The sequence below is a fragment of the Periophthalmus magnuspinnatus genome, chromosome 9 (assembly GCF_009829125.3).
Source record: "Periophthalmus magnuspinnatus isolate fPerMag1 chromosome 9, fPerMag1.2.pri, whole genome shotgun sequence".
In the NCBI taxonomy this organism is placed as follows: Eukaryota; Metazoa; Chordata; class Actinopteri; order Gobiiformes; family Gobiidae; genus Periophthalmus; species Periophthalmus magnuspinnatus.
The window spans coordinates 3,439,551-3,458,260 of NC_047134.1; the positions used below are offsets into that span (position 1 = coordinate 3,439,551).

General features: G+C 46.4%; 1 protein-coding gene and 2 long non-coding RNA genes across 3 annotated transcripts in view; 2 read left to right on the forward strand and 1 right to left on the reverse strand.

The window, feature by feature from the left end:
* Nucleotides 1–5,130, reverse strand: part of LOC117375735 (scavenger receptor cysteine-rich type 1 protein M130-like) — a gene marked incomplete at its 3' end in the record, with an annotated part of 131,839 nt that extends 126,709 nt beyond the window's left edge. The window contains exon 1 of the mRNA XM_033972051.2: nt 4,843–5,130. The remainder of the gene's footprint in view (nt 1–4,842) is intronic.
* Nucleotides 5,131–6,804: 1,674 nt separating this feature from the next.
* Nucleotides 6,805–7,095, forward strand: LOC117375706 (uncharacterized). Its single transcript, XR_004541728.2, has 3 exons — nt 6,805–6,843; nt 6,945–6,960; nt 7,033–7,095. It is a non-coding gene; the product is annotated as an uncharacterized LOC117375706 (long non-coding RNA).
* Nucleotides 7,096–8,735: 1,640 nt separating this feature from the next.
* On the forward strand, nt 8,736–9,001 carry LOC117375717 (uncharacterized). The gene is made up of 3 exons (XR_004541729.2): nt 8,736–8,774; nt 8,852–8,899; nt 8,972–9,001. It is a non-coding gene; the product is annotated as an uncharacterized LOC117375717 (long non-coding RNA).
* The last annotated feature ends 9,709 nt before the right edge of the window (nt 9,002–18,710 follow it).

Consider the following 18,710-nt stretch of genomic DNA (forward strand, 5'->3'; position numbering starts at 1 on the left):
TCCTCCACAAATGAGACTGGCCGGGAATCATTGATGATCATGTTCACAACTCCAGCATCAAGCATGGCTGATCTGGATTCTGGATATAAATTATTATTATTATTATTATTATTATTATTATTATTATTATTATTATTATTATTATACGTTGACTAATGGCTGCCGCAGCTGGCTGAGCTGCCACGTCATCATTTCCGATTTGACCATGCAATCCCTTGTAGTGTCTAATCATCGATGACGTATTATTGTTGTATGCCAACTGTTTGTCACAGACCAAGCACTTTACCTGTAAAATGAGTATTTATTAGCAGGAGTAAGACAGAAATTAAATAAATAATAAATGCTCAGCAGGCTTTGTTGTTTGAAGGTTCACACTTCTTTGTACAAAAATATTCAGTCAAATTTTGTTACACAATAAATTAGCTATGACAAATGTTAAGTCAAGGGAATGGTGTTATTTTAAAGAACTATGTTCCAGCAAACGATACAAAATGTAGCCTACTAAATGTCTTGGGCAGAACCGAATTTGAAAGTAATCGTGTTTGTAATGTTTGCTGATTAGAAGTCAAGTAAATACTTGTGGAACTGAGGCCTACATCAATTAGCTTACTATGTAATTTAACCTTCTACTACAACAAACAATCATTTCTTCACATTAGAGAGCCTTCAAATACAGTAAGTGTCATTAGGCTTAGCCCAATTGATTGACACCTTATTGTGCGAGATCATTTCAAATTATCTCCATACAGGGGAAGTCCTCCTTTTTCTAGCAGGCTTCATCTGTAAAGGGAGAGGATTTATTTGTGCATTATGTGACAACAGAATGTGCCCATACCAAAATAAATATAATTTAAAACTCAGACACCCATTTTTAATCAATCACCAGAGTGAAAGAATAAAGTGCCTGTTACTTACACCAAGACTAGAGGAATATTCTTTGTACAAGTTCACAAAAGGATTCAGTAATTTCTCAAATACAACTCTTTCCAACAAGCTCACTCACTACAAACGGCGACAACACCCACGAGGGGTCGCCGGATTCAAAGCGCTTATAAAGGAAGTGAACCGGCAATTGGAGCATGACGTCACCCTCAGTGACTGGAGCTTCGGTCACGTGGTTTTGGTGTTTTTGAATCGGGAAGCTTCACTTTTCCACGCCCATTTTACTCGGCACAAGCTTCGGTGCTCGGGTTCATTTTTCCCATCACTACTCTTGATATATGGTTTAAATTGTAAGTTAATCTAATTTATTCTCATTAGTCCTGCTCTGCACTGTTGGTCCGGGGGCATCAAACCATGGTAGATCTGTGGCAGAGGGCTGGTTTAATTCCTGCTGGGCTTTGAAGGGTGGTAAGTTGGTTGCAAGGCAGAAGGTTGTGAGCCTTTTTAACATTTTGTTGTTTTCCAGGCTAAACCTGCTGCTGTTATTTTGCACGGAGTTTTGCAAACTGTTTTGTACATTGTCTTGCATCCCAACTGGAGTCTAATTATCTTTTGTTTCAGCAATGCTGGGTGCCCTCTGTTGGTTGGGCTAGGCACATTGGTGAGGTTCCCCCACCTTTGCATGTGATTTAGTGCAATGGGATCACGAGTTTAGTTTTATGCACTTTTCATTTTAATAATAATACATTTTATTTATAGGGCGCCTTTCTGGGCACTCAAGGTCACCTTACATACAATATATACATATACAGACAGTTAAAATCAACATTTATGAACATACAGTTAAAAGCATTCAGATAAAAAACATTGAAAAAGGACAGGGCAGGTGTGGATTATAAAGAATATGTCAGTCTGAACAAGTGGGTTTTGAGGTTGGATTTGAAGTGTGTGAGTGTGTCAGTGCTGCGGAGGTCAGGGGGAAGAGAGTTCCAGAGCTGGGGAGCAGAGCGGCTGAAGGCCCTGCTGAGGGTAAAGAGTGAGCGGAGACACCAACACTGGGCACAGTCAGGCACATGTTCGCTCGCTTTCACATTTTCACTGTTCACTGTTTTAGTTACCGCACCCTCGATTTCTGTCTAAGCCACATGAGTCAAACTCAAGGCCCGCGGACCAAATGTGGCCCTCCACATCTTTATATGTGGCCCTCAACAGGGTAAATTAGAAGGAAAGTTGGTCTTGCTCCCTTGCAACAGGGTCTAAAATATCTACATGTAAATTAAAATCACCGGTTAAGATAATCATATTGTAAGAATTATGTAAAATTGATAAGAATTCTGAAAATTCATTGATAAAAATACTGCACTTTTTTGGTGGTCTGTAAATTGCTACTGCTAAAATTTGTGGGTTATTAAAAACAACTGCATGGTATTCGAAACTTGTAAAATGATTAAATAAAATAGGTTTGGTGGCCAGAGTACTTGAACATATAGAAGCAGTGCCACCTCCCCTTTTACTACCCCTAATTGAAAAAGCATAGTTAAAATCAGAGGGGGAGGCCTCATTGAGAACAACCGGTCCATCTCCACCCAACCAAGTTTCCGTTAAAAAGAGACAGTCAAGTTTGTGATCTAAAATTAAGTCATTGACAATAAAAGCTTTGTTCAGCAGAGAGCGGACATTTAAAAGTGCCATGTTTATTGTTGAAGGAGGATGAGTAGGAGGAATCTTTGATAAATTATTTTTGGTGAGCTGTGATAACCATGGAGATGGAACCATGGAGATTTGGATGAAGAAGGTCCTTTTTCAACAGTCCGGGTCTCTTGAAGAACAGAAGGAAATTGTCTATGTAGGGGATATGGTTGGTGGTGCAGAAGGATTTGAGCCAGATGTGAAGTTGTCTTAAGCGGCTGAATTTGATGTCTCCAAAGCGAGGTTGGGTGAGTGGGCTGGAGATTATGCATTTTTTTTATTTAGACTATGAATGGTGGAGATGAGAGTTAAGAAGTGGTCCTTAAGTGTTTCTGACTGCTGCAAACGGAGATCATTAGTTCCAACATGAATCACAACTGTGTTAACTGTGGGATGCTGACGTAGGATGTTGGGGACGGAGTTTGTGATGTCCTGGACGAGGGCACCTGGGTGACAAGACGTGTAGCCATTTTTCACCCTCACGTGTCTGACCAAGGAGGAGCCCAGTATCAGAACGGAGGGACTTGAGGGACCTGGCCGCGGCGCTGAGGCTGGAGCCGCCGGTGGAGCCGCCGGTGGAGCCTGTGCTGGGTTTCTCTGTGGCGCCGTGGAAACACACACCGGAGCAGAGCTTTCACCTGGGTCACACCCACTGGAAGCGGCTGAGCCCTGCGTGCACCGAGAGGATGCGGCGCATACACCCGACTCACGGCGAGGAGTCTGGCCCGACGTGCGTGGGGACGCGGCCGCGGAGCCTCCGCTCGGGGCTGCTGGAGCGGCAGGTGGAGATGAGGGGCGCATCAGCGGAAAGTCAGTCAGAGAGCCCAGGAAAGGTGGTGATGAGCCCGTGCGCCACGCTCCAGGAGGTTTAGGAGCCGGGGTGAAGTGGATGCTACCAGGACGTGTCCGACAGCGGGCTGGACGCTGCCGCTGGGGCTGTCCAGCTGTCAGTGGAGGAAACTCTTCCAAAGCCAGGACTGAGAATTTGTTACACAGGGCGATGTCAGCAGGAGAAGTGGGGCGCGAGAGTTGGCTGTCTCGCGCCCCGCCAACATTTCGGGACTCAGCTTTAATCCACGGGTCTTTGTGAAGTGGAGTGGAGCTCAGAACTTTGGGTCTAGCGCCTCGTTTAATCCAAGCATCGGTGTTTGTGGTACCAGGAGACGACGAAGAAGGCTGAGGCACAGAGGCATTGGTGGAGAAGCTAACCGTGTCCGCCAGCTGAGCACTGGTGGCGGTAGCCTGAGTCTTCCCCAGGATTACATCCATATCACGCTCCTTTTGGATTTTAAACAAGGTGGTTACTTGTTGTTCCAGCTCGGCAACTTTTTGACTCAGTCCTGCACAACTCTGCCCTAGGGCAGTACTATGATTAGCTTTTTTGCTTGTCTCCATGAGCTCTATCACTGGTGTGAATTTCGTCGAGCTAGGGCGAAAAATGCGTGTCGGCTCCTAATTCATTTGAAAATTGGGAATTTTCTAGGTGGCGCTGTCAAGCCGGTGGCCATGGGACATTGTCGCGATGCCAATTTTATGAAAATTTTCGCCAAGCCGGTCGATCCTATACCTATATGTGGGACTTTTCGTCGTTTGGGCAGAAAAAAAACAATAATAATAAGAAGAAACCCAGCAAGAACAATGCCCCTCGCCACTCCAATGAGAAGGTTCAACATTTGTGGAACGGAATTGTGGACATTTGTTTAAAAATAGCAAGTTTCCCATAGAGTCACATAGAGTTATATAGAGTTATATAGATAATATAAAGTTATATAGAGTAGAGATTATGAGTTTTATAGAGTAGAGTTTATAGAGTTCTATAGAGTAGAGTTTATAGAGTTTTATAGAGTAGAGTTTATAGAGTTTATAGAGTAGTGTTTATAGAGTAGAGTTTATAGAGTTTATAGAGTAGTGTTTATAGAGTGGAGTTTATAGAGTTTATAGAGTTCTACAGACCCCGCCCTCCATCTGAAACATCATGACATCATCAAGTCCTAAACGTGAACATGACCCATTTGAATTTAAACTGTAGTAGGACTAAAGTCTGACATCATGAACCGCTCAATGCTTTGGTTATAATAAGAAGGACCTGTCCAGCAGAGGGCGCCGTGACACCTCTGACCCCGCCCTTCTACTATGACTGTGTGTGTGTGTGGGGTGTGTGTGTGTGGGGGGGGGGTGTGGGGGTGTGGGGGTGTGTGTGTGCATGTGTATGTTGAGAGACACTTGAACAAAACATCTGAGAACCATAAAAATGTGAGATCAGACTTTTACCTGAACACTTCACCTCCAGACCCCAAGAAGAGGAAGAGGAGGATGAACCAAAGACACATTCTCTCACTGCAGACTTCTCCTTCTTCACACAGTGAGGTGTGACCCACCACACTGGACTCTATGGAAAATCATCTCTCTTTTCTCCATAAACAGCAGAGCCACAGTCCAGGTCTCTGCACACAGCAGCTGTGTCCTCCAGGAACCAGAGTCCAAAGAGTCCAGAGGACTCCACCCGTCTCCACTCTCCTCTGTGTCTCACCTCCACAGTCCCAGCACAGCGACTGGCCCCTCCCACCAGCCTGAGCTCTGAACAGACAAGAGACAGAGTGAGCCCCGCCCCTTTAGCTGAGCAGTGAAGCCCCACCCCTTTACCTGAACTGTGAGGCCTTTGGATCCCACCTGGATGACTGAGGAATTGCACAAACACTGTGGCAGAGTGGTTACACTCAGTGCAAGATCATCTGTGTACCACATCCTGTTCTGTGCCGGATCGTATGTGCATCTACACCCAGCTTGTTGGACCGTCTCAGCTCCCGCGCTCCCGGCTCAGCTCCGACCCTGCTTCCACCCTGCTTCCCAGCCCTGGTACTGTCTTGTTTCATCTCTGCACTCCACGACCCCGGACCCTGGTTTGCACTCTGCGCCCTGCCCTGGTTCTACCCGCATCGTCATCTCCGCTACGCTCCATGTTCCGCTCCTGGATCCTGGCCTGCGCCTCACCTCCGGCTCACCGCCGGATCTACCCTCGAACTGTAGTATTTGTCATTTCTATAATAAATACTGTAAATATTCCCTGAGTCTGCACTCTTTGGTCCGCTATACCCACCGGTTACGACACCTTATTAAAATCCCCCAGGATGATTCTGATCTGCTCTGAAATTATGTCCACAAAAGAAGTTAGATCCTCCATGTCCAAACTGCGGCAGGAAAGTGAAATCTGTTCCGTCACTTCTCTACATTTCTTTTGTCGATTTCAAGCATAATAAACTTCTGACAGCACCAACTTTGTTCCTCAGCGCAAAAACAAACTTGTTAGCTTGTGATTGACACCAAAGTTGGCCAATAAGGTGGGGGCTGTGGATTACTGGAGCCGCGGACAGTGAATGAGAGCTACAGATGACTGAAAGAGTACGCCCCACTCTCCCCCTTGTAGAATCAAGCTGTTACATAACACACGTTTAGTGATGTTTTCCTCTTAAGCTTGGGTCTTGTGCTCCTCAGATGCTGAGTCTCCAGTGTCTCTCTCGGTCAGTCCTGACAGAGCACAGCACTTCACTGATGATGTCATCACTCTGAGTTGTGGGTTCAACTCCACTGAAGCAGACAGCACAGTCTGGAGGAGGTTTTCTGATCACAGATTATCACAACAGTGTAACTGGACTAAATCTAAATGTGAGTTTAGTTTCCGTGAGGAAACCAGTGCAGTGTTTTGGTGTGAGTCTGGATCAGGAGAAATGAGCAATGCCGTCAACATCTCAGTCCACAGTAAGTTTGATATAAAGTATAAGTTGTGTTTTAAAGTATTTTATGTATTTGACATGTTTAACTTCACAGGGGACATCATCCTTATGAGCCCAGTGAGTGCAGTGACTGAGGGACAGTCTGTGTCTCTCAGCTGTAAACTGAACACAGGGACTTTTACTTCAGTTCAATTTTATAAAAATGGAAAAATGATTCAAAATGGGACTGAACCAGAGCTCAACATCACTGCAGTGTCCAGGTCTGACCAAGGCTTTTATAAATGTGAGGGACAACGGAAACTACGGTCAACACCAAAGACTGTCGTATCTCCAAAGAGTTGGATGTCAGTTAAAAGTCAGTGAAACTATTCTTTAAAATATACTAAGATACAAAAATATGAAAGTAAAATGTAATTGATGCCCATAGGTGCACCCAAAGGCGAGCGCTCTGCTCTTGCTGTGATGTGGGTGGTTGGACGTGTGTGTGCAGTGGTTTTACTTACATTACTGCTGCTTCTATGGCGTTTTTTAAAGACTAAAGGTGAGATTTGAGACTATATTAATGTGTATGTGCACTACTGTTTACATTTTATTATTGGTTAGTTTCACTTTTATTCACAAATGTTTTATTTTTATTTACAGACTTGTGCTTTCTGAGGTTGGTCGTTATTTGTTTTTTTTGCTAAATATTCATTGAACAGTTTAATCTGATCCATGACGATTTGTGCAGGACCAATCAGAGCTCTGCTGAAGATCATGTGACCAGCAATGACCACACCTCCTCTCCAAATGGTAATGTGTGACCGTATAAGACCAAAGAGGACAATTATGTAAAAAGGGTCGACTATAGAGGAAAGAAAATACAAGAGACTGAAATAGTTATTTTAAATTCATTGCACTGTGTCGTCCAAATACAACAATGACTCTAAAATTCCACAGATTAACTGACACATGTCTCCAGGTGTTTTTGATGATCAGATTTCTCTTTCGTTTTAAACACAAACAAAAATCAGACCTAATTATTGAGTTCTGTGATTATTGTAGTTTTCTGATTTTTACTGGTCAAGTAAATGAACACATCTAGTGGCTAAAGTGCAGATCACAAAGAAGTGAAGAAACTTTTACCTTTGGACAACGGTTGAAGGCTGCATCAACTAAAAATATGAATGTGAATCTATAAGAAAAAGTGTTTTTATCTTGTTTATCAGACTTAAAATTCAGATATTGTTCTTTTCATTATCGTTTTATTCTATGGAGCAGGATAATCTTTAAGGATAAACTGAAGGATAATTATAAAATGGTCTGATAAAAAAGCAAGATCCAGTTTGTGTTTGTGGGTTGGTTTATTCACATTCTGGGTAAAATCGATGCCATCTAGTGGTGCACTGAAGGCATTACCAAGACAGTCACTGCCATTGTCAACATGTACGTTAAAATCTACAACTATTACAGTCCTTTCCCAAGACAACACTAGACTAGATATAAAGTCAGAGAACTCAGTCAAAAACTCTGAACAGGGACCAGGAGGTCGGTGGATTATTATGAATAAAACAACTGTTTGTTTCTCCAGTTTGGACAAGTGATTGACAGTAAAAGGCTTTAAATGAGCTAAATGTACCGTTAGTTTTAGGACTAAGTAGTAAAGTGGAGAGTGAAATGACCACAGCACCACCTCGGCCTGTGTTCCTGCTGCTCTGAAAACTCAAGTAACGAGGTGGAGTCGACTCATTTAGTCTAACATGGTCATGTTTCAGGAGACACGTTTCAGTTAGAGCTAAAAGATCTAGGTTGTGGTCACCAAGGAACTCATTTATGAAAAGAGATTTGGACAGAAGGGACCTAATGTTTAACAGTCCACATTTCACATGATTATCCATTTCTATATTTTTATTAAGTTTTGTGGCCTGACACCTGGAATAGAGTTCTTATTACGTGACTTGTTGTTTGTAGAACGAGGCACACACACAGTCTCTCTCTGCTCTGAGTCTGAACACTTGGTTATGGAGACTGTGGGTCAGGTTCTGAATTAAAAGTGAAGCACCAGCTGAAGTCGGATGGATGACATCCCTGTGTATGAGCCCGGGCTTCTCTCAGAATGCTCCTTTTGTCGACAAAGACTATGTTGTTATGAGGGCACCAACAAGACAACCAGCAGTTAAAAGCCCAAAAACAGATGAACATTTCAGAAATGTATATTAAGTAAATGTCAAACGTGTTTTTGAGTTAATTTAAACACTTTTATCTGACTTGATGTAGTCTGTGTTGTAAAGTCTGTGTTGTTTTTATCAGCAACATAATTTGTTTTTTGTTTTTTTTCTCAGGCCAAAGCTCGTCCAGGTCAGTCTTGTCCTTCACACGTCATAATTCAAGTGTAGTTTCTTTTTTTACTTATTTATTTTGTTAACAATAGTGAGAATGAAACAGGGGCGGGATAAGACGACCAGCAGCAACTGTACTCATCTCTTCTCCATGGTCAGATGAAAATATTACACCACATTTTAAGATATTTTAAACTAAAGTCTAATCCTTTAATATTTCCTGCATTTTAGGCGACGTTTGTGTGTATGAAACTATCAAAGACAAAAGAAACAGGGATGGTAAATGACTTTATTTCTGTCTTTATTTTTAGATTTAAATATATGTAAATGTAATGTTTGTTTTACTTTAAGATGAACAGCTTGGGGACTACAGCAATTTACGCCTCAGGTGCATTTAACTTTACTGATTTTTACATTTTAATGCAAGAACTTAAGACATTTTAAAGGTTTAAAATATATAAATAATAATTAATTCACATAATTCACTTTTTATCCAGGTCTGTCCAAACGACCTGAGCTGAGATGAAAGAGTTTTTCTGGACAACAACTAAAACACACAGTAAAAAACTTCATATGATACAAATGGACCACAGCCTTAAAGCTACACTGTGTAACTTTTCTGGTTGAGTTTCGTCTCTTGCTTGTTTCCGTGGAGATGTTATTATCTTCTTGAGAGGGGTTGGACTCTCCATTTCTCTGGCGTTGCCCGCGGGGAGCGGCGGCGAGCTGGTGTGGGCTTGCTCATTGCCCCACAGCTCAGCCGCTGCGTGTTGGGGTTCACTCCGGTGAACGAGAGGGTCGCGTCCCTGCGCCTTCGGGTCGGGGACAGGTCTCTCACTGTTGTGTCGGCCTACGGGCCAAACAGCAGTGCAGAGTACCCGGCCTTCTTGGAGTCCCTGGGAGGGGTACTAGACAGTGCACCAACCGGGGACTCCGTTGTTCTCCTGGGGGACTTCAACGCCCATGTGGGTAACGACAGTGACACTTGGAGGGGCGTGATTGGGAGGAACGGCCTCCCCGATCTGAACCCGAGCGGTGTTTTGTTATTGGACTTCTGTGCTAGTCACAGCTTGTCCATAACAAACACCATGTTCGAGCACAAGGGTGTCCATCGGTGCACATGGCACCAGGACACTCTAGGTCGGAGGTCGATGATCGACTTTGTTGTCGTGTCATCTGACCTCCGACCGCGTGTCTTGGACACTCGGGTGAAGAGAGGGGCTGAGCTGTCAACTGATCACCACCTGGTGGTGAGTTGGATCCGCTGGCGGAGAAGGAAGCCGGACAGACCTGGCAGGCCCAAGCGTATTGTGAGGGTCTGCTGGGAACGTCTGGCGGAGCCCTCTGTCAGGGGGGTCTTCAACTCCCGCCTCCGGGAGAGCTTCTCCCTGATCCCGGGGGAGGTTGGAGACATGGACTCCGAGTGGGCCATGTTCTCCACCTCTATTGTTGATGCGGCTGCTCGTAGCTGTGGTCGTAAGGTCTGTGGTGCTTGTCGCGGCGGCAATCCCCGAACCCGGTGGTGGACACCGGAAGTAAGGGATGCCGTCAAGCTGAAGAAGGAGTCCTATCGAGCCTTGTTGGCTCGTGGGACTCCTGAGGCAGCTGATGAGTACCGGCAGGCCAAGCGTGCCGCGGCTCGGGCAGTCACAGAGGCAAAAACTCGGGGTTGGGAGGAGTTCGGGGAGGCCATGGAGGAGGACTATCGGACGGCCTCAAAGAGATTCTGGCAAACCGTCCGACGCCTCAGGAGGGGAAAGCAGTGCTTCACCAACACTGTTTACAGTGCGGGTGGAGAGCTGCTGACCTCGACTGGGGATGTTGTCGGGCGGTGGAAGGAATACTTTGAGGATCTCCTCAATCCCACTGTCACGTCTTCCGAGGAGGAAGCAGAAACTGGGGACCCAGAGGCGGACTCGTCCATCACCCTGGCTGAAGTCACTGAGGTGGTTGGCAAGCTCCTCGGTGGCAAGGCTCCGGGGGTGGATGAGATCCGTCCTGAGTACCTCAAGTCTCTGGATGTTGTGGGACTGTCTTGGCTGACACGTCTCTGCAACATCGCGTGGCGGTCGGGGACAGTACCTGTGGAATGGCAGACCGGGGTGGTGGTCCCTCTGTATAAAAAGGGGGACCGGAGGGTGTGTTCCAATTACAGGGGAATCACACTCCTCAGCCTTCCCGGTAAGGTCTATTCCAGGGTGCTGGAGAGGAGAATCCGACCGATAGTCGAACCTCGGATTCAGGAAGAGCAGTGTGGTTTTCGTCCTGGTCGTGGAACACTGGACCAGCTCTATACTCTCCATCGGGTCCTCGAGGGCTCATGGGAGTATGCCCAACCAGTCCACATGTGTTTTGTGGATCTGGAGAAGGCATTCGACCGTGTCCCTCGTGGTGTCCTTTGGGGGGTGCTCTGGGAGTATGGGGTCCGGGGCTCTTTGCTAAGGGCTGTCCGGTCCCTGTATGACCGGAGCAGGAGCTGTGTTCGCATTGCCGGCAGTAAGTCAGACCTGTTCCCAGTGCATGTTGGACTCCGCCAGGGCTGCCCTTTGTCACCGGTTCTGTTCATTATATTTATGGACAGAATTTCTAGGCGCAGCCAGGGGCCGGAGGGGGCCTGGTTTGGGAACCACAGGATTTCATCTCTGCTGTTTGCAGATGATGTTGTCCTGATGGCTTCTTCGAGCCAGGACCTGCAGCAGGCACTGGGGCGGTTTGCAGCCGAGTGTGAAGCGGCTGGGATGAGAATCAGCTCCTCCAAATCCGAGGCCATGGTTCTCGACCGGAAAAAGGTGGTTTGCTCCCTCCGGGTGGGTGGTGAGTCTCTGCCCCAAGTGGAGGAGTTCAAGTATCTCGGGGTCTTGTTCACGAGTGAGGGAAGGATGGAGCGTGAGATTGACAGGCGGATCGGTGCAGCGTCTGCAGTGATGCGGTCGCTGTATCGGTCCGTTGTGGTAAAGAAGGAGCTGAGCCGGAAGGCGAAGCTCTCGATTTACCGGTCAATCTACGTTCCTACCCTCACCTATGGTCATGAGCTTTGGGTAATGACCGAAAGGACAAGATCGCGGATACAAGCGGCTGAAATGGGCTTCCTCCGCAGAGTGGCCGGGCGCACCCTTAGGGATAGGGTGAGGAGCTCGGTCACACGGGAGGAGCTCGGAGTAGAGCCGCTGCTCCTACACGTTGAGAGGAACCAGCTGAGGTGGCTTGGGCATCTGCTCAGGATGCCTCCTGGACGCCTCCCTAGGGAGGTGTTCTGGGCATGTCCCACCGGGAGGAGGCCCCGGGGAAGACCCAGGACACGCTGGAGGGACTATGTCTCTCGGCTGGCCTGGGAACGCCTTGGGGTCCCACCGGAGGAGCTGGAGGTCGTGTCCGGGGTGAGGGAAGTCTGGGAGTCCCTGCTTAGACTGCTGCCCCCGCGACCCGGCCCCGGATAAGCGGAAGAAAATGGATGGATGGATGGATGTTATTACTTTGTTTGGAATGTTCTGATATCAAATGTGTCTATGTTGGATTATTCAGGTCCATGTTTATCTACCTTGAAAAAAAAGATTCTTTCTGTCATTGGGGTCGCCTCTCCACAGATCTGACTTGTAAATTATCTTGTTTTATGCCATATTATGTAACATTTCAATCTGCAAGTGTTTTTCAGTGGTGTTTTTCCAGTCTCTGCCTTCACCAGACTGAACGTGACAAATGTTGAGATCTTTTAAAAACATGATGATTCATTTTTGTTTGTGCTCCTTTTGTAATGGGATGATAAACCTGTATGGACCTAATGTACATATATTTATGTTATCTGATTCCGGGTGATCTGACGTCATTTCCACTGAGTGCATTCTGTTTTGCGAGTTGTATATCTAGCGTATCTAGCGTCTCTCTCCTGAAATTGTTAATCCACGAATCTTTACAATTTTAAAAGCAGTTTCTAACATCTACACTAGTGCCTGAATACTTCGTTAAACCACCGAAGCTTCATTCAGCATCTATTGCTCCACACTTCGTGGATTAAGCCCCTCTATCTCTCGGTTCAGCCTGAACTAGCCTAGCCGACTAGCATCATGGCTAAACCTTCCTCCTCTTCTCTCGCTCTTCCCTGCCCTGGTTGCCATATGTGGAGTGATGACCCTGGCTTATTTGACGATGATAGGGACAGCTGTGTTACGTGTAGTGTAGTGGCAGTCCTGCAGGCCAGGGTCTCAGAGTTAGAAACGTGGATCCGCTCATTGGAAGCTCTGACCCCGAGTTATGGGCTTGACACACGGGGAGCGACACTCATCACAGAGGCTTTAAAATCGAACACACGGGCAGCGACAAACTGCAGCGACTAGCGGCAGCTTGTCACGTCGCGCTCTGTTCCAGAGCAGATCGTGAGCCTCCTACACGTCTGATTGGCTGTTTATTTGGAGGGAATTTTGAGGTTAATAGCGGTAGATGGGAAAAAGATGCTAAAATGAAATCTCGTAAAGTTTTGCGTCATTTGACTAAAATATTACAATTGGTTGCACTCTACAAAACAAAACAAAAAAGCGATCCTGGGTCCACCCTATTCTGCAGCTAATTCTGTTTAATGTAAAAACCTTAAATAAATATATTTTTTAAATGTTGAATCAGTCTTTAATACATTTGGTTATTAGCCTCCATAAATTCATCTGAATTAACAAATTTGCGCATGTTAACTTACCACTCATATTCACCAACGAGTTCCCAGGCAGCTGCTTTTTTGATATATCTCTGTAGTCTCTTTGAGATATGTCAAAAAGAATTGGGAAATCCGACACCGTGAGTCTAATTTTCTCCTTGGCTCGTCAATCAAACTCTCGCTGATTGGCTGTTGTGCAGGCGACAGTGATAAAAGTAGAACATTTTTCAACTTTCATTAGTCGCGTCGCAGACCCGCGTGTGAACGTCGACATGCACGAGCGCGAGGTTTTCACGTGCACGACTTTCGCTTGTCGCGGAGGTGAGAGAGACGAGCAATTTTCGCAGTGTCGCACAGTGACCATTGAAAATAAATGGAGAGCGAGCGACGTCGCTCCCTGTGTGTCGAGCCCATTACAATCAGGTAGCAGCAGTAGGGACCGTGGACCGCAGTAGCTTTAGCGTAACTAGCGAGACTAGCCCCCCAGCGCAACCTGTGCAGCCGGGATCAGACCAGGACAGGTTTGTGACAGTTAGAAGAAAGCGTAGGACAGGCCAGGGACACAGGGCTGAGAATAGGACTGTAGCAGACCAGGGACACAGGGTTGAGAGTAGAGAGCTCCCCGTCCAGAACAGGTTTGCTCCCCTGAGCTGGACCCGGGACACTTTAGTCATAGGGAGCTCCATAGTCAGGGACGTGGAACTGCCTGCAGCTTCCACGCGGTGTTACCCTGGAGCCAGACTGGGTGACATCGAGGGGAATCTTAGGCTCTTAAAGAAAAGTAAGTATAGGTACCGCCGGATCGTTATACACGCGGGGGGTAACGATACTCGGCGCGGTCAGTCAGAGGTGGTTAAGTTACAGATAGCTGCAGTCTGTGAATTGGCTAAGTCGATGTCGGAGTCCGTGTACTTCTCTGGCCCCCTCCCAACCTACACCAATTGTGAAATATACAGCCGCTTTTCAGCAGTCAACCAGTGGTTGACCAATTGGTGCCCGCAGAATGGTGTCATCTTCATAGATAATTGGAGGGCATTTGAGGGGAAGCCTAGGCTTATACGTAGAGACGGCATCCATCCCACGCAGGCTGGCTCCGCCCTGTTAGCTCAGAATATGATTGCTAGTCTAGATTGACCAGGTAAGACTAGCACGCAGAATAGCTCAGGGAAGCACAGTGATAGTGACGTTAGGGAGCAGTTTAGACCAGTGAAGCACAGCTCAGTCAGAGAGAACAGCTCCAAACAGACAGAGACTGTGTGTGCCCCACGTGCCCCACGTACAAAAAGCACAAATAAAACACCTCTAAACTCTGACAAGGAAGCTGTCAGATCTCATAACTTAATAAAAATAAATAAATGTACCGCAAATAAACAAAATGATAAGTGTGTAAAATGTGGACTGCTAAACATCAGGTCTCTTTCCTCCAAATCTCTTTTAATAAATTAACTAATTGGCGATCTTAATATTGATCTGCTAGCCCTAACTGAAACATGGCTTCGGGAAAATGATTATGTTAGTGTAGCATGTATAATGCAGCAATATGAAAATCATATATTAATTGCCAATAATAATAGTAGTGCAATGAAATGGGCTAGTATCAGAAGATGTAGGTTGGCTCGGAGGAAGATGGTGTGTTAAATGAAAACCAGACTCAGATCTGCAAGTTGAGCTCAGCTGTGATTATTTACAGAAGTGCCATCGACAAAGACATTATGTACAATAATTTACAAGGTGTGTGATGTAAAACAAAAATAAAATGGGTCCAATGTATTTATAGAGTTGTTTAGGTCAGGGGCGCAAGCAGTATTGTTCATAAATCCACATTGCTGCGAAAGAAGAGTTCATAAATTCACTTAGGCGCACAAAGAGTTCAGATCTTGAAGTTTGGTGAACCCGGGTTTCAGTCTGTGCAAAACTTGCAAAGTTCAAACAATCCACCAGTTGTTGTTAGTGTGCATGTGTGCAAGTGGGTGTGTGTGGGGAGCGGCTGCAGCGCCTCCTACCGCACCGGCGGACGGATGCCCTCAATATGTCCAGGCTCGGGGCCTTCTAGCTCGCCATCCAATACTGGAACCTGGCCTGTACAAAGCAGGACCAGCAATAAGTAATATCATTGACCATGTATTACAGTTAAGTTACAAAAGGTAACGCAATAAAACAATTTATCACAATACTTAGTCATAATGATCATAATCATCATAATCAAAATCCATGTACATGTATAAATATTTCTTCCATCACAGAGTACTCTTTGTCATATCATTAGCACAATAACTCAAAGTGCATTAAGTTTTCAATGGTAAACATCACTCAATTTCAGTGCTAACATTACGTGGACAATATCAATAAATCCTGTGCAAATATATTAATGCATTTCAACCAGTACAGAATATAGCACTTTAAGAAATGATCGTCTAAAACTTCGTAGGAACGAGTGCAGCTAGTGCCAGCACCAGCTGACAGGTCCGTACTTAATTCAAAGGAGCGCTAGCGTTAGCATCGTAGCTCCAAACAAACAATAAGTCAGCACTCACCAGTTCCGCTTAATAGTCATTCTCAGCACATCGTCATACAGCAGGAGGCATCTAGAAAGGTTGGTAGCGTAACAGGCACTTAGAGATCGGTTTAAACCAAGATGAGTGAATTTTACAGGGCTAAATTCCTACCTGCAGCAGCTCAGACACTCCCGAGACCCACACACGACCCACAACAATCGCGAGCTGTGGTGTGGCGCCCCATTTAAAGAGACAGTGCACCAAGGCCAAGGGGAGCGGAAAAACACCCGGGTTACACCCTCCCCCCTTTAAATCATGCTCGTCCCCGTTGCATGGGAACTACAGACATTACTTTCAGAGTATAGAGTCTGCTGCAGGTACATGACTAAGCGCCTCAGCATAAGCGTTAGATAAACTATGGAAAAGGGTTTGAACGACTGATATAAGCGGGTTCCCTAATGCTGAATACTGGAGACGTTGAGGCGGCTGGCGATGACGACTTGAACGCCTAGGTCCTACATCGCCCTCTGATGACTCAGATTGGACCGTCTCAGGGGTCCCAATTTCCACAGGCACTTCAGCATCAGGTGGATGTTTATCAGGTACATTGGTGAGTATTCCTTCTTCTTCTTCTTCAGGTAAGTTGGCAGGTTCAGGTAGGTTTACATCTCCAACTGCTAACTCAGGGCCCTCGGGCTCACTGCAGCTTGGGGATGGATCTTCAATGGTGGCTGACTGGGCTCCTTCACTTTCAGGTAAGGTGTCACCAGTAGAAGTAACAGTTGTTAGACTTTCAGGAGAACTAGTCTCTGGCATTTGTTCAGGTTCACTGGCTCTTTCCACACTGAATGTCATCGGGAGTCGAGGAGAACACTCCAGGACGACAGACTCTGCATCTTCTTCCTCCCCATCCAGAAGAGTTGGATCAGCAAGTTTGGCTTGCCGACTCTGGCTACGGGTGTGCGGCCGGCGAACAGGAGCAGGTTCTGTGGCGTCAATGCAGGTTGGCAGAAACCGACACGGCAAAAGAAGGTCACGGTGCAGTGTACGGGTAGGTCCATCCCTAGTCTCTGGTCTTACTACATAGACTGGGAGATCTCCGGCACGTTGCACCACAACATAGACATCCTGTTCCCACTTGTCTTCCAATTTGTGTTTTCCCCTGATCCTGACATTCCGGACGAGGACACGGTCACCGACAGATAAGCTTGCAGGTTTTACATGCTGATCAAACCGTTTTTTGTTCTTTAGACCGGATTTCTGGGCATTCTTGGAGGCCAGCTTGTAACTCTCTTGAAGGCAATCTTTTAGGCTCTTCACATACTGGGAGTGTGAGGAAGTTAATGGTTCTCGCACCGGCAAGCCAAATGCCAAGTCAACGGGAAGTCGGGGCGATCGACCAAACAGGAGCTCATATGGTGTGAACCCCGTGACCTCGTTTCTCGTGCAATTATAGGCGTGCACGAGCGGCTTGACATAGTCCTTCCACTTTGACTTCTGTTTGTTCTCAAGCGTTCCCAGCATGCCTAAAAGAGTTCGATTGAAGCGCTCGACAGGGTTTCCCCTGGGATGATATGGAGTTGTATGGGTTTTCTGGATCCCAGCCACCTCACAGAGCTCTTTGATTAATCTTGATTCAAAATCTGGCCCTTGATCAGAATGTAAGCGTTCAGGGATGCCGTAATAGACCATAAAATCATTCCATAAACACTTGGCCACAGTCTTTGCTTTCTGGTTAGTGGTTGGAATAGCAACAGCAAATTTTGTAAAGTGGTCTGTTAGTACTAGGATGTCTTTTGTATTGCTACTATCCGGCTCCAGTGATAGAAAATCCATACATAGTAGCTCCAATGGACGTGTAGTTTGAATGTTCACTAAAGGAGCGGCTCTTTCAGGTGGAGTTTTACGGCGTACACACCGGCCACAGGTCTTGATGCAGTTGTCCACATCGGCTGCCATCTTCGGCCAGAAGAATCGCTGCCGCACCAGGTCGAGCGTCCGCTCTATGCCCATATGCCCCATATCATTGTGGAGACTCTTCAGGACAGTAGAACGCAAGACTGGAGGCAAAACGAGCTGAAGAACAACTTTATCTTGTTCCTGTCTCCTCCTGTAGAGGACTCCATCCTCCAGCTCCAACCGACTCAACTCTCGTAGCAACAAGGGAAGCTCAGGAAGTTCTTCTCGAAGAGTGGGAGGAATCTTTTCTCCGGTCTTAAGGTGGTAGATTACTTCCCGAAGCGCAGGATCGGCACTCTGTTCTTCCCTCAGCTCATTGTGTGTCAAAGAGGGAAGTACAGGTAAGCCGTGCATCTCTTCCTCAGCAAAACCTGCTGGAATGGCTTCAGCAGAGACTGTCAGAGTCTCAACCAGAGTGACGTCAGACTGAAGGGACTCGGACTTTTGGGACGCCCTTATGAGACTGCTCTGACAGATGGCATTGACAATATCAGGAGCAATCTCTGAAGCCTCGCTTGAATTGGACAGTTGTTCTGCTAGGTGGTGAATAGCGTCCCACTCTTGTCTTGAGTGGAGGTCATCAGGAACTTCAGCATGGCAACGTCTAGACAGAGCATCAGCATCATAATTGTGTTTGCCTGCCCGATATTGCATTTTGAATGAGTATGTGGACAATGCAGCTAGCCATCGGTGGCTGGTGGCGTCGAGCTTTGCAGATGTGAGAACATAAGTGAGAGGATTGTTGTCCGTGACGACGGTGAAGTTTGCCCCATAGAGGTAGTCATGGAACTTTTCTGTAACACTCCATTTTAAAGCGAGGAACTCGAGTTTGTGGGCGGGATATCGAGACTCACTTTGCGACAAGCCTCTACTTGCATAGGCAATAACTCGGAGCTGACCATCTTGTTCTTGATAGAGGACGGCTCCCAACCCGGTTGTGCTGGCATCCGTGTGCAGGATGTAAGGCAACTGTGGATTAACAAACCCCAGCACG